The sequence below is a fragment of the Diplotaxodon limnothrissa genome, linkage group LG7 (genome assembly GCF_057381915.1).
Source record: "Diplotaxodon limnothrissa isolate DT_005_m linkage group LG7, D_limnothrissa_male_GT1.1, whole genome shotgun sequence".
In the NCBI taxonomy this organism is placed as follows: Eukaryota; Metazoa; Chordata; class Actinopteri; order Cichliformes; family Cichlidae; genus Diplotaxodon; species Diplotaxodon limnothrissa.
The window spans coordinates 55,654,933-55,667,685 of record NC_140602.1 but is presented as its reverse complement, the minus strand read 5'-3'; the positions used below and the strand labels follow the sequence as shown (position 1 = coordinate 55,667,685).

At 38.9% G+C, this 12,753-nt stretch overlaps 1 pseudogene; it reads left to right on the top strand.

The window, feature by feature from the left end:
* The first annotated feature begins 7,169 nt into the window (after positions 1-7,169).
* On the top strand, positions 7,170-9,138 carry LOC146629277 (uncharacterized; annotated as a pseudogene).
* Positions 9,139-12,753: the final 3,615 nt, after the last annotated feature.

The following is a 12,753-nucleotide window of genomic DNA, read 5'->3' as shown; positions in this document are numbered from 1 at the left end:
CTGAGAGCCCCCTTCCTCTGCTGGGCCCCGTGCTCACTGCTGGGCACTATGAAGTCTGACTTACCACAGAATACCAGAATTGGCAGGTCTACCACTGGTGCCCTGTGCTTTTCACAGATGAGAGCAGGTTTACCCTGAACATGTGACAGACTTGAAAAACTCTGTTGAAGCCGTGGAGAACGTTATGCTGCCAATAACATTATTCAGCATGACCAGTTTGGTTTGGTGATGGGATCAGTGATTGTCTGGAGAGGCATATCCATGGAGGGACACACAGACCTCTACAGGGTAGACAATGGCACCCTGACTGCCACACACACCATAGAGAAACTAGGAAAAGAGGACAAAACGTAGAAAGTAGACATCACAGGAGTGACAGCAATTCAGCAGAAAATGGAGGTAAGAGACAGTACAAAGCAGCAATGAGATGATGGAAGCCTGACAGGAAAAGAGAAGGGCAGAGCGAGAGGGAGGGAAGGAACAGAGACCGGGCCTGCTGGGTAACCTAATGTATAAGGAGGAAATGCATTCTGGGAATTACTTCTCCACGGCTGAGAACTTGTTTCAGTTTTTTCTGTGAACACTTTACTCACATGAACTGATGTCGAATCAGTTGCCATACAATTTGAACTCACTTTTGTTTTCTCTTTGCAGCAAATCACAAGCACAATAATTAACGTCTTTGAGTTGAGAATGATTTATGATGCATCATCAAGCAAGTATACAGTTGTAACGGTGGACCCAAGAAATACCAGCCGGAGCGACTTTGACAATGCAGAACTTTTTATTAAACTCGGGGTTGTACGTGGACACATATACTCCCGCGCTCTCTTTCTCTGCTGTCACCTCCGTCTCCGTCTGTCACTGCCAACATATAAAGAGACACAATCACTGTCAGATCCCAGCACACCTGTTCACCCCGCCCCTGCGCCGCCCCGGGAGCTCACTGCGTCACCCCTCCTCTGCAGCTGGCCAGGGACCACACCCACGCCACAACAGTCAAGAGCTACTTGTTATTTATAACACCCAGCATCTAAAACATGTTGATATTTGTGCACTTTTAGAACTTGAACTTGTTGACTGAAACAAATAAAAAAAACCCAATATGACTGTGACAGAGTGTGTGACATGCCATTTTAATTAGCATGGGACTCCAAAATGAATAAAGCCTTTGCAGTGTAGAAACGATCCTGCGGCTTGGACTGAAGCAGATGATCACAGAGGACCAGTCATGCAAGCAGACTGACACAAAATGAGCTCATCTTCCTTTGCAATGACAAAAGGCCAGAAGAGTATGAAGCTGAGTGGCATTTTTATTGAAGGCATCACAAGAGACGTGTTAACAGCAGAATTTGATATTTTCTTTATTCAATTTGACTTTCTTGTGACAACAACATGACAATTCTGCATTTAAGCCATTATCTGTATGCGTGCAGACGGTAATAAATAGAAGTCTACACGTCATAAAGCAGCACGGCGACCGGAGCGCTCAACGCCTTGCTTAGAATGATTTGTTTAGAACAAATTTTTTCATCGTCTTCATCCTCCACGAGGACAGACAGAAAGTGCTGAGGGCTCCAGGGCACCTCCTTGGTCTCGGATGCCAGCACACGGATGCAGTCGATGTCTTTCTTGAAGGTGAACTTCACCACGGAGGGGGTCGTCTCCTTATCGGCATCGTCATCAGACTGGGAAACGATGAAGGCATCAATCTCCACAGCCTTCCCTGTGATGAACACTCGAACGTTCCTCTTGCTGTTGTTGCTCAACTGACACGCAGTGCTGATGTTGCCCATTTTTCCAAAGGTGTGATTAGTCAGGAGGCTGAGTGGAAGCTGAGACAGACATATTGCTTAAATTCTGAGCATCTCATTATCTAAAAACCCACATGTGTGGGGAGTATTGATCCATATTTCATTCTTTATATTTCATTTTTGTTCCTAAATATGTTTTTTTTAAACAAATTAAGCTTGTGATCAAAAACTTCATAATACTTTAACACTTCACAATATGTCCCATGACCAAGACCACAATTCCCCTGTAATTAAACAGAATTTAAATGTATTTTATTCGAAATTAGAATGTAATTATATTTGCCTACACATAATTAAAGATAGACACACCAGAAATAGGTCAAGTTCTTACAGGAACCTAATAAAATATTATGCTCTAAGTAACTGAAGCACTAGGTAATGACATTTTCGTATTGTTGGTATTATGGAGTGGATTAATCTTGACATTTTTACATCTTTATTCATTGTGACATCCATGACTGATGCTCTCCTCTTTTTATTTTACCAATATAAACACAATAAAGACTGTTCTCCCTTACTAGCTTACAAGAAAAAAAAAAAACCTAACCCTAAGTCTATCAAAATTTGCACATCTATGTGACCTTATTAAGATGGATATAATAATATTTTTTTTCCTTTCACAATAACTGTTTAAACATAACAGTTTGACAATTATTCTAACTGTAGTTCTTTATTGCACTCTGAGTCTCTATGATATGTCTCTTCACTTACGCTTATTTCACTATCTCTGGTATGACAGCCAGGAATGCTTTAACTGTTTTAACTTCATACATTTAAAAATGCTCAAGTGCTTTCAATTTAGGCACCAAAATAAGCTATCCTCTGCAGTTTCTTAAGCAAATCAAATATAGACTGAGTTCTTACCTGCTGATTCAGTGAAGGACAGGTGACAATAATGAGCTGTTTCTGTAGCTGCTCACCTGAGCTGTGCGTGTCTTACGGACAAAGTCTGATAATATGCAAAAAGATGAAAAGACATGAACATGAGGTAACGTACTGTATGCTTTTAAAGATTAGAAGCACCGGGTGTAATGTTTTCATAATCCAAGACTAAAGTGGCACATACAAAAAAAAAGCTTTTTCAGCTTTTTTTATGTGAAAAATGTAAACTAAACGACAATTATGCAATAGCAATCACAAGTTCCACTTAACATTTTAGTCTAGTCCAAAAGTAGAATGACGAAAGTAGGAGAACGATGTAGGCTGGCACTGCACAGGAATTAGTTCTGTCAGGTCTTAGATGCAGAGAAATAAACAGTAGGTTTACTTCACAGTGGGCTTTGAACACTGGAAGAAATCTAGAATAACAGACTTATCCTCAGACCTCTATTGCTGCAATGTGGTAGATATAACGATACATATAACAAAGAGTATTACATCTATCTGAGTGCATATATGCAAAAATAGCCAGCACCACTTTATTTGTGAAACTACAGAACTGCTTACAGTTTCCACTAAGGTTTAATAACCTGACACTTCTACAAGTGTGAGACGATGAAAACTTGCCTTTGTGTAATTACAGCCTATTGTTAGAGACAGAACAGAATCTTTTATTTGCTCTGTGTTTTGCATACACAAAGTAGAGAAATGCAGGAAAGATAAAAGCATAACTGCTGGCTTCAGGCTGCCTTCCAGCACTTATTTTCAGCACAATGAGGCCCTGGCTGCTGCTGTCTCTGCTCGTCTCTGACCTGACTCCCCCAGGAGACGGGAACTGGGTTATGGATTACTTCAGCTGGACTTTGTGCAGAAAACTGATCCTCGGTGGACAGATGGCTCCCAAAGGGCTGAAGATACTTCGGAGCCAAACTGAGTCTACATGCTTCAAAAGAAACTACATGTATGCTGTTTTGCTACACAAACAGAGGAGCTACTCCTTCTGCTGGCCGTTCACAGTCCACAGTGACCATGGACACACTCTGTCTTTCAAAGACTTGAGAAGAATAATGCAAAGGGACCAGATTCCTGTATTGGTATGCTTATTTTATTCAGTAATGCTGTTAAAAAAAGGTTTCCTTTTTATGTCTTGTTCTTCATTAGGAAAACTACTCCCACCATCAACTGCATTTGTTTTTAATTTATACATGTTCCCTCTTATGCTGCTCCTCTGTGCATGAATTATCAGCATACCAGGTGGGAATGTCACATTTTGCAAAGCAGCCAAGAGTCTCCCACATTACACTACCTAAAAAGCATGAAGCTGATGACTCAGTCACAAGCTGCTTTATTTTTACACCCATTTCATGCTGCTGATAATAAGAATATCTGACATGTGGCGTGTTTTTGTGCCAGATAACAATATTTATTAGAGAGAAAAAGCCTTTTCGGGTAATGCTTTTAACTAAGCGTGACACCGTGACAGTCTCAGCATGTGATTTTAATATTTACTCCAGAGAATCTGCACATTTATCAAATAGAAGACGTGTGCCCCACTTCAGATGTCAAAATTTTACTCGTAACGCCACTCGACCATTTACAATAAAAATGTTCCAAACTGAGGTTTACATAAATAAATGCTTGTTGGTTTATTTCCCCTTCAAATTTAATTAATCTTATTTAATATTTTTTGCCTCCTTATGTGTGCTCCATCTAACCCACCAGTGGGGCCTGCCCCACAATTTGTGACCAACTGGGTTAAACAGGCATATTAAAAATAGATTTCATGGAAGAACAGTTCGAACAGTTGTTCTCCCTCTACTTGCTCAGTTAACAATGGATGTGCTGCACAGTCGGGCGTGTGCTTGGAGCATATTTGTGTGTTTGCAGTGCTGCAAAAAACACAAATACACTTTATGGTAAAGAAAGCAGATCTCAGTGAGGAAAAAAATCATGGTAGATTTCTATGCTGTTATGGACTTGGTCCAGTCTGTTTTCTCTCCCCGGTCTGTCATCTGTTTCCATATCTATTATCCCCTGTCCAAGTGTCAAGTTTACATGTTTTGGCATGTCACGTGACTCTCTGAGTGCTTGTTACTTCCTGTTTTATTTTGACAGTCCCTAGTCTCATGTGCATTACGTTTAACTTTGCTTCCTCTGTTTGGTCAGTCAGATTTTGTTTCAGCTGTGTTTTCCACCTGTTGCCCATCCTCTCGTGATCCTGTGTAATTAGGTCCTTAGTTTTCATCTGTTCCTTGTCATGTCTGTTACTCAAGGTTTGTGGTTTCAGTTAGTTTACTCCAGTTCAGCTCTGCTTCTTATATTGTTCAATCAGCCATTTGCCTTAAGTTAAGCCTGTCTGCCAGGTCCTTTATTTTTGGTCCTCTCACTGACTGCCACACAACAAGCCCATGACAGTTTGTTGGAAAAGAAAATAATCAAACTAGTGAGGGTTGACTTCAAAGACACCTCAGAAATCAAAGTAAAAAAGACAGCAAACATTCTGGCAGTGGCACATACTCATGAGCCATCCTGGAGGATTAGGACTACCTGTGCAACCCCTGTAGGGTCCAGGTATCGCGTCATGCTACCAGTAGTGACACTGACCCTGGCCAAATGCAAAACTAGAGAAAAAACTGTTGGAAAAGATGAAAAGGAAAAAAATGTCAGTGGCTTCCGTCTGTAAAACCATTCCTGTGTTGGGGGTTGTGTCATTGTTGCCCCTTTAGTGCATCTGTTTCATTAACTCCAAAAGCAGCTGAAACAACAACCCCCTCTGCTACGTATGTACTGTCTTAATGCTATACTCTGATCAAAAAGTGTTACTTTTTTGAGCAGCTTACATTTTCAAGTCTTATTTGATCCGACATGGTAATTGTTCTATGCGTGTGCAGTGTTTGCGGTCTGTCAGAGTTGCCCCTCACTAACAAAGTCTCATTCAGAAGAACAAGTGCCCAAAGTGTCCAAGTCTCCAAGATGGATATTTCCATCTGGACTGCAGTCATGGTGATGGAAGTTGTTTTTATGGCCCACGCATTTATCTGGAAACATTTTTATAACTAATCCAGTCTTCCTCTCTTGTCACTTTAGGCCATTCTTCATTGTGGTGAAAGAAAACTTGTTCCAGCTTTCACGATGAAGTCAAACACAGCCCTGTTTCATATTAGCGATACTCCAAGAACTAAGACTGTTAGTCAAACCAGTCACATTGCCATGGATATAATTAAAGATAGCCCTGATTCTAGACCTTCATTGTTAGTGCTCCACCGCTCCATTGTCTCAGGACAAAACCTTCAGGCTCTCTTACTGGAGAAACCCGAGGGCTGGGCAGCCACCGTCACTGCTCATTTGCAGAAAGTGCAGATGGAGCAAATCTGTGTGACTACAATTATGATTGTTTCCTGCTGTCCAAAACTTAGTGAAATTGCAGAAATGAACATCAGGAGGACCTCAAAGGAAGAGTCTGAACCACTACAGACAAAACTAAATGCACCAAAGGACATTAAAATTCTCATGCAGCACAATCAAAGAGGATCTCTGAGAGCTTCAGTCGGTCAACGTGACATTTTCCATGCAGCTACTCTGCACTCTGGCACCTCTTCAAGGAAAAGGTCAGATGTGTCACAGTTAAAGACACAAGGACATGAAAACATTCTAGTGAAGCAAAAGCAACTTTTGAACTTGAATGAAGACTCCACTAACCAAAGAAGTTTTCAGAAACAACTTTCTTTAAAAGCAGCATCTGGTGTGGATGATGGTGGATTTGATGTTACGAGGCAACCCCTCTTAGTATCGAAGGAGAAGAAAGGATTCAGAAATAGACCACTGAATAAGACGAGGCCCACTCAGGATGATAATAATGAATTATCTAGCTGGAAAATGATCACAAAACAACCAGAGCTCAGACACCCAGTAGGAGAGAGTAAAGCAGAACAAAATATGAATCCTATGGAAAATGGAAACCAAAAGAGATTTGCATACGTCCTACGAACACGCTCCACGCATAAAACAGATATTCATGATTTCAATGAAAAACAAATGCTGTCTGATGTGGGAGAAGAAGCCTTAATCATGTTTTTCCTGCCAGAAGCAGTGATGGAGATACAAACGGATCCAAGATCTGAAAGAAAGCTTATTTCCAACACAGACTTTAGATGGAAAGTGAATATTCCTGAGCTGGGTGACCTGCCACCCATCACTAAAGCTTTAAAGGACATCGCTATTAAACAATACGACTCAAAATGTAAATGTTTGAAAGGAAGAATATGTTTATTAGAAATCTTCGTAATAGAGAGCTTAGATAGGAAAGCAGTGAAACGTGGAAAAACTATAAAGGAACAAGTCAAGGAAACCACAGAAAAACCAGAGAACTCACAAACAACTAATATATACGATGAAACAACAAGAATAAACCACACTGAACACGAAGGAAATCTGAAACCAGAGGAGACAGTCGTACCCTCACCTCGCCCGCTCAAAATGATAACAACAGAACACATAACAGACACAACTACAGCAAACACAAAGATTAAAGACACAACAATAAGTACGGAAGTCATCACTCAAAGCAGCACACACAAAGATGATGGACAGCCGAGCGCAGAGAGGAGACCAACAACTGGAGCGAGTCCAGAGCCCGAGGCACACACTGAGCCAGGATTTTTGAAGAATGAAACAGAAACTACGCAAGCAACGACCGTGAAGCCATTCTCGAGCCTCAGGATGAGAGAAGACGTCCTAGAAAATCGAACCAAATTTCTGAAAGACGCACAGAGTGAAGAAGAAGCTTTAAAAAGCAGGACAGAAACTGAAAGAAAGGAAGATCAAAATCATCCACGAGTGGAGCCCACACACAAGCATGCAAAAGTAAGTATTTCTTCAAGATTCAATTAAATAAATAGTTGAATGTTTGCGGAAGTATATGTCCCGTTTGACTGTTAGATTCATATAACTATCATTTAAATTAGTTACATTTCATGAGTAATGAAATACTATATTAAAACAGAAATGTTGAAAACAATCATTTTAAACCCAAATTTTGGGGTTGAAATTTCCTTTTCTTTTCAAATCCAACCAATTGAAATATTTTGAGTTCCTATGAGATATTCGCCCTTTTGATTTTTGATTAACACTGTAATGCCTGAACCATGAAGTAATTAAACAAAGAAAATTTTCTAGAATTGCAAATACGTTTTAATTTGTATTGTTTTTGCTACATCTGATATTTTTGTGCAATTTATTGCTCACATAGGGCCTCATGAGTTTGATTGTAAACATCAGGTTTTTCAGGAGAAAACAATGTCTTAATAACTCAACAAATCATTTGAGTTCAAGGGTTAACTATTTTTAACCATTAACTATTAATGTTGGCTTTTACTGTCGTCCCCCCGACATCTCGTACTGAGTTGCTCAATTATTTTTTTTTTTAGAGGCTGAGAATTTGTTTTATTTACTTCCATGCCAGAGGAAGCAGTGACACCAGGGGTGCAGTGGGTTGATGGGTTAATGATGATTTTATTCACAGATATTTGCAGAAATGAAAAGTTAGAGTTAATCCAATTTGAGAGGTGAACGAATACTAAGTAACCTTAACTAAAAAAAAAATTGCGATTATAGTACTTAAACATACTAATCCAACAGTATTTCAACTTTTAAGTTCTACAACTTAAGAAAAATAAGGCATTCAGTTGCATAAATTTTTTAAGGCCTGCAAATTTATTTTGGTTTGCAGTGCAATGAAGTGATAGGTGAGCCTTCAGGACAGGAAGGCCATCAAATAGATAGCTTATTGCATTATATAGTATTTTCCAAGTAAATGTTTACCTTTGAAAGAAAAAAATGGGGTTGGAAAATGTGGTTTGTATAAACTGAATGTATATCAGTCAAGTGAATTTAATTTGACTGGATTGAATTATATTTAAGATTTTACATTGTACTTATGTAATAACGTTGCATCGAAAATTTACATGTACTCAAATGTCTTAAACTCACTATTTTGGGCATTCATTTTGTTTTGAGTATAACACGATGAACAACAATGACGGTGCTGATGAAAGATCTTCTCAACAGATTTCAGGGGACACTGTGCCGCTCTGCACAGGTTTAATACATCGCACGAAAGCTGGCTGGAAACACTGCAAAGAGAGACTCGGAGGAACAAAGATGTTTGCTTCAAGGCATCCTATGGTTCCAGGTGAACTGCAGACAGACCCTATCAGAGACGATGACAACAGCCGACGTAATGATGAAGAAAACGAACACTTCTATTATTTTGATGGAGTTCTCAAAAGAGTTCAAAACAATTTTTACCCTCACTACAAGAGTGGCGTTCCCGCAGAGAGACAAAAAAGAGACACTCGTGAAAATCTTCTCAGTTATATTCTGCGACTTACGTTAAGGAATAGGGGTCAGTGACTTCAAAAGATTAGGTGCTGAAGATGATTTCTAGAGACATGATCAGTAGTGTCTGAAAATAAGTGAAATCCACAAGGTGACCAAAGGACCTGAACGAAAAAGTATGCAATAACAAGAGCTTTATCCACAGGACAACAAGTGGAAAGCAAGTATGCTGGATCATTCAAAACTTCTAACCAGAGGTGGGACCAAGTCATTGTTTTGCAAGTCTCAAGTAAGTCTCAAGTCTTTATCCTCAAGTCTCAAGTCAAGTCTCAAGTAATGTCAGGCAAGTCAGAGTCGAGTCTCAAGTCACTGGTGTAAAAGTCCGAGTCAAGTCACAAGTCTGAAACTTTGAATTTCAAGTCCTTTCGAGTCTTTAAAAAAAAAAAAACGAAAAAATAATGTTGCAGTTATATGCTAAATGTAAATATTAGACCATGTAATTTTAAAATCTGTGTTTTTCTCAACACATGACAAAATAGTGAACTTAGAAAATATACACAAATTGTGAAATTGCACCTCTTTAAAATGCAGCTCAATTAAACCTAGCTCCAAGAATAATTTTCACCGACAGTTCTGAGATAAGCTGCATGTTATTCTTGGATGCGGTTGTAGGACCAGCTTTAAAATCGCATGACAAAAATATCATACACATTAAAAAAAACTGCATCACCAACGTAGCCTGGACAACATTTGCTAGTTAGATGAAGTCAGCTATCTCATTGTAGCATATTTATATGCATATTTATAATCATACGGTTCTTGGAGTGAGTGCATACACTCATGAAGTTTAGTAACTTCAGGTCACTGCAACAAGCCCAGGTACAGTTTACCGACGGATGGGTGCAGGACCTTGAAATGCACCGTGTAGAACGAAAGACCATCGTACGTATCATAAGTTTACCAGTCTCACAAATTGTCGTCATAAATACACATTCCTTAACCGTTTATTAATAGGACCTTTGAGCTCAAGGGTAATTAATTAGTAGTGGAAATAATTTCTGGTACCCATCACAGAAATGTAGCAGTGACAACAATATTGTATGCTGTAATCGTACTGGGCAATTAGTGATACAAAAACCCTGTTTTATCCTGTGAATAAAAGTATATGTTTTTGTCAATGTACCATAATAACAGAAGCGAAACGCAATATTGTGTCAGGACAATTCACTATTTATGCACAATAAATAAAGGAGCATAGCGCGACAATTTCTGTTCAGCGCCAGACTTGCTTGTAACCTATATCACTAATTATGTTATGAAAATGACGTATTAACTACTAAAAAACACTGACCTTCGTGTAAATGCTTGGAGCAGACTAACCTGTGAGCTGGAGGGTTCTGGGACGTTATATTAGATAGATCTTTGAATGGCTGCAATCCAGGCCGTCTTTGTTACTTCGGAAACATGGCTCGAACAATTTCTCTTCAACGACGTAATCCGATAACAACCGATCTCTTTACCCGTCGGCTTCCCGTGGCTGTCATGCGACCGGCTATTGCAGTTAATAATACAACAGCTTCTTGACATTTTTGTGTTTCTTTTTATCGCTGTATAACTGATTTTAATTGAAAGCCTGCGTGCGCTAGTACCGCTTGCCACGAGTTCCCAGAATCCTTTGCGGTTCTACCCGTGAATGACGTCACATTTTCAATCTCTATATAATATGCATGTTAAATTTTATATTTGGGGTAAAATATCAAGTCTTTTCAAGTAAACCGGTTCAAGTCCAATTCAAGTCCCAAGTCATTGGTGTAAAAGTCCAAGTCAAGTCACAAGTCTTAGAACATTTTTTCAAGTCAAGTCTAAAGTCATAAAATTAATGACTCGAGTCTGACTCGAGTCCAAGTCATGTGACTCGAGTCCACACCTCTGCTTCTAACTTCTCTTTATATCCAGTTAAATACTGACAGTCTGAGGAACTAACAGGACAGAAAGTGAAGTTCACAGTGAAGATACTGTGAACCTGAATTTTACTGGTTAAAAAATGTATTTCCTACCTCTGAATATAACTTATAAGAATGTAGAGAGATTTGCCTAAACGTGTTCACATTTTGACTTGATGCACTTAATTGTGCACAAGCCAAGAGGGCCTGAAGTTTGCACTATGTATTATAAAAGACTTCACAGAGTAATTCTAATTCATATAATATAATTAATCAGCCTTTCTGTTTAGCAGAACTAAACAGAGCATTTATTTTCACCACAGCCTTTGTACATGACTTGTGGTTTTGATATTTTACCTGTAGTGATTGAATGTACTGGGAAAGTGGGAACACAAAATAAAACAATTACTGTGTATAAATTGTCTAGACTGGATATTTCTAGTATTTGTTGGCTGAATTTGGAGATTTTTCTGTGAACTGCGAGTTTGTGAAACATGTACAGTTAGGTCCATATGTTTTTAGACAGTTTTGCCTCTGTACACCACCACAGTGGATTTCTATTGAAACACTCAAAATGTGTTTGTAGTGGGCTTAGTTTGTTTATTTATTTATTTTTTTAATTCTTGGAAGAAAATGCTTTTGGAGTCAGTGAAGCACCGAAGTTAGAATCCATGGGCATAACAAATTGTTCTTTCCTCCCTTAAGATGCTCTGCCAGGCCTTTACTGCAGCCAGGCCTTTGATTTGGCCACTCTCAAAGTTTTTGCTATCTTTGTGACACATTTATTTGAGTTTTTCAGCCTTTTGGGGATCTCCTTTGATGTCATCAACATCTCTTTGGGCCTCATATTGAGAGTTTCAATGAAGGCAAATTCAAGTTCAACTGGAATTAGTGCCACATCTTTTATTTGCTTACTCTGTCATAGACTGACAAGAGAAAAGGCCTCATCTGTTAAACCTCTTCAGTCAAAATCTACATGAAAAACTGCACTTTAGTCACATCTTAATTGTTTGATAGTTTTATTTTAACCTCCTAAGACCCAAACTCTTCCACGGGATGCATTTTTAATGTCCTCGTAAGTGCATATCAGGCCCATGTAGAGCTAAATTGAGTATTTTAGTCTAAATAATCCAATATGTGATGTCCACATATGTGGACACAGGGTCCTAGGAGGTTAAAAGTGGTGTACAGAGACAAAAATTGTGTAATTTCCTGAAAACATCTGGATCTAACTGTTTGCACACAGTGAAACAGGTTTCCCTCACTATGAGGATTCCTTCTTTTCATATTGGCTATTACAAAATGCAAGAAACAAGTTAATTTAAAGCCATGAGTGTCAGCAATTTGACTACAATGAAGTAATTAAAAACTACAGCCTTTCTAATAATAATTTGCCCCCCCCTTAACTGCTCACTCAGCTCGTAAACACTGTCTTAGGATTCACAAATGTATTTGTAATGTTGCGTGTCCTTCATGTTTTTTACTGAAAGTGTGTTAAAGAAGATCTATGAACAGGAGGCGTGATTACAACAAGAAAAAGATTTAATATCGGCCTTAACATCTGTACATGACTAAGAAAACCTTAATGTCTTTTAAGTACTGTATTTCTATTTCACTCTCACCTGGTTGGCGAAATGAAACACCTTAATGGTCGGGCGTCTTTAATGGTGTTGTGTATCTCCTAGTCAAACTGTCCATAAAAAATAACTATCATGTTGTTTCACTGCTGCATGATGACTACAAACATTTCTATTTTGGATTAATGAGTTAATGATAATGCA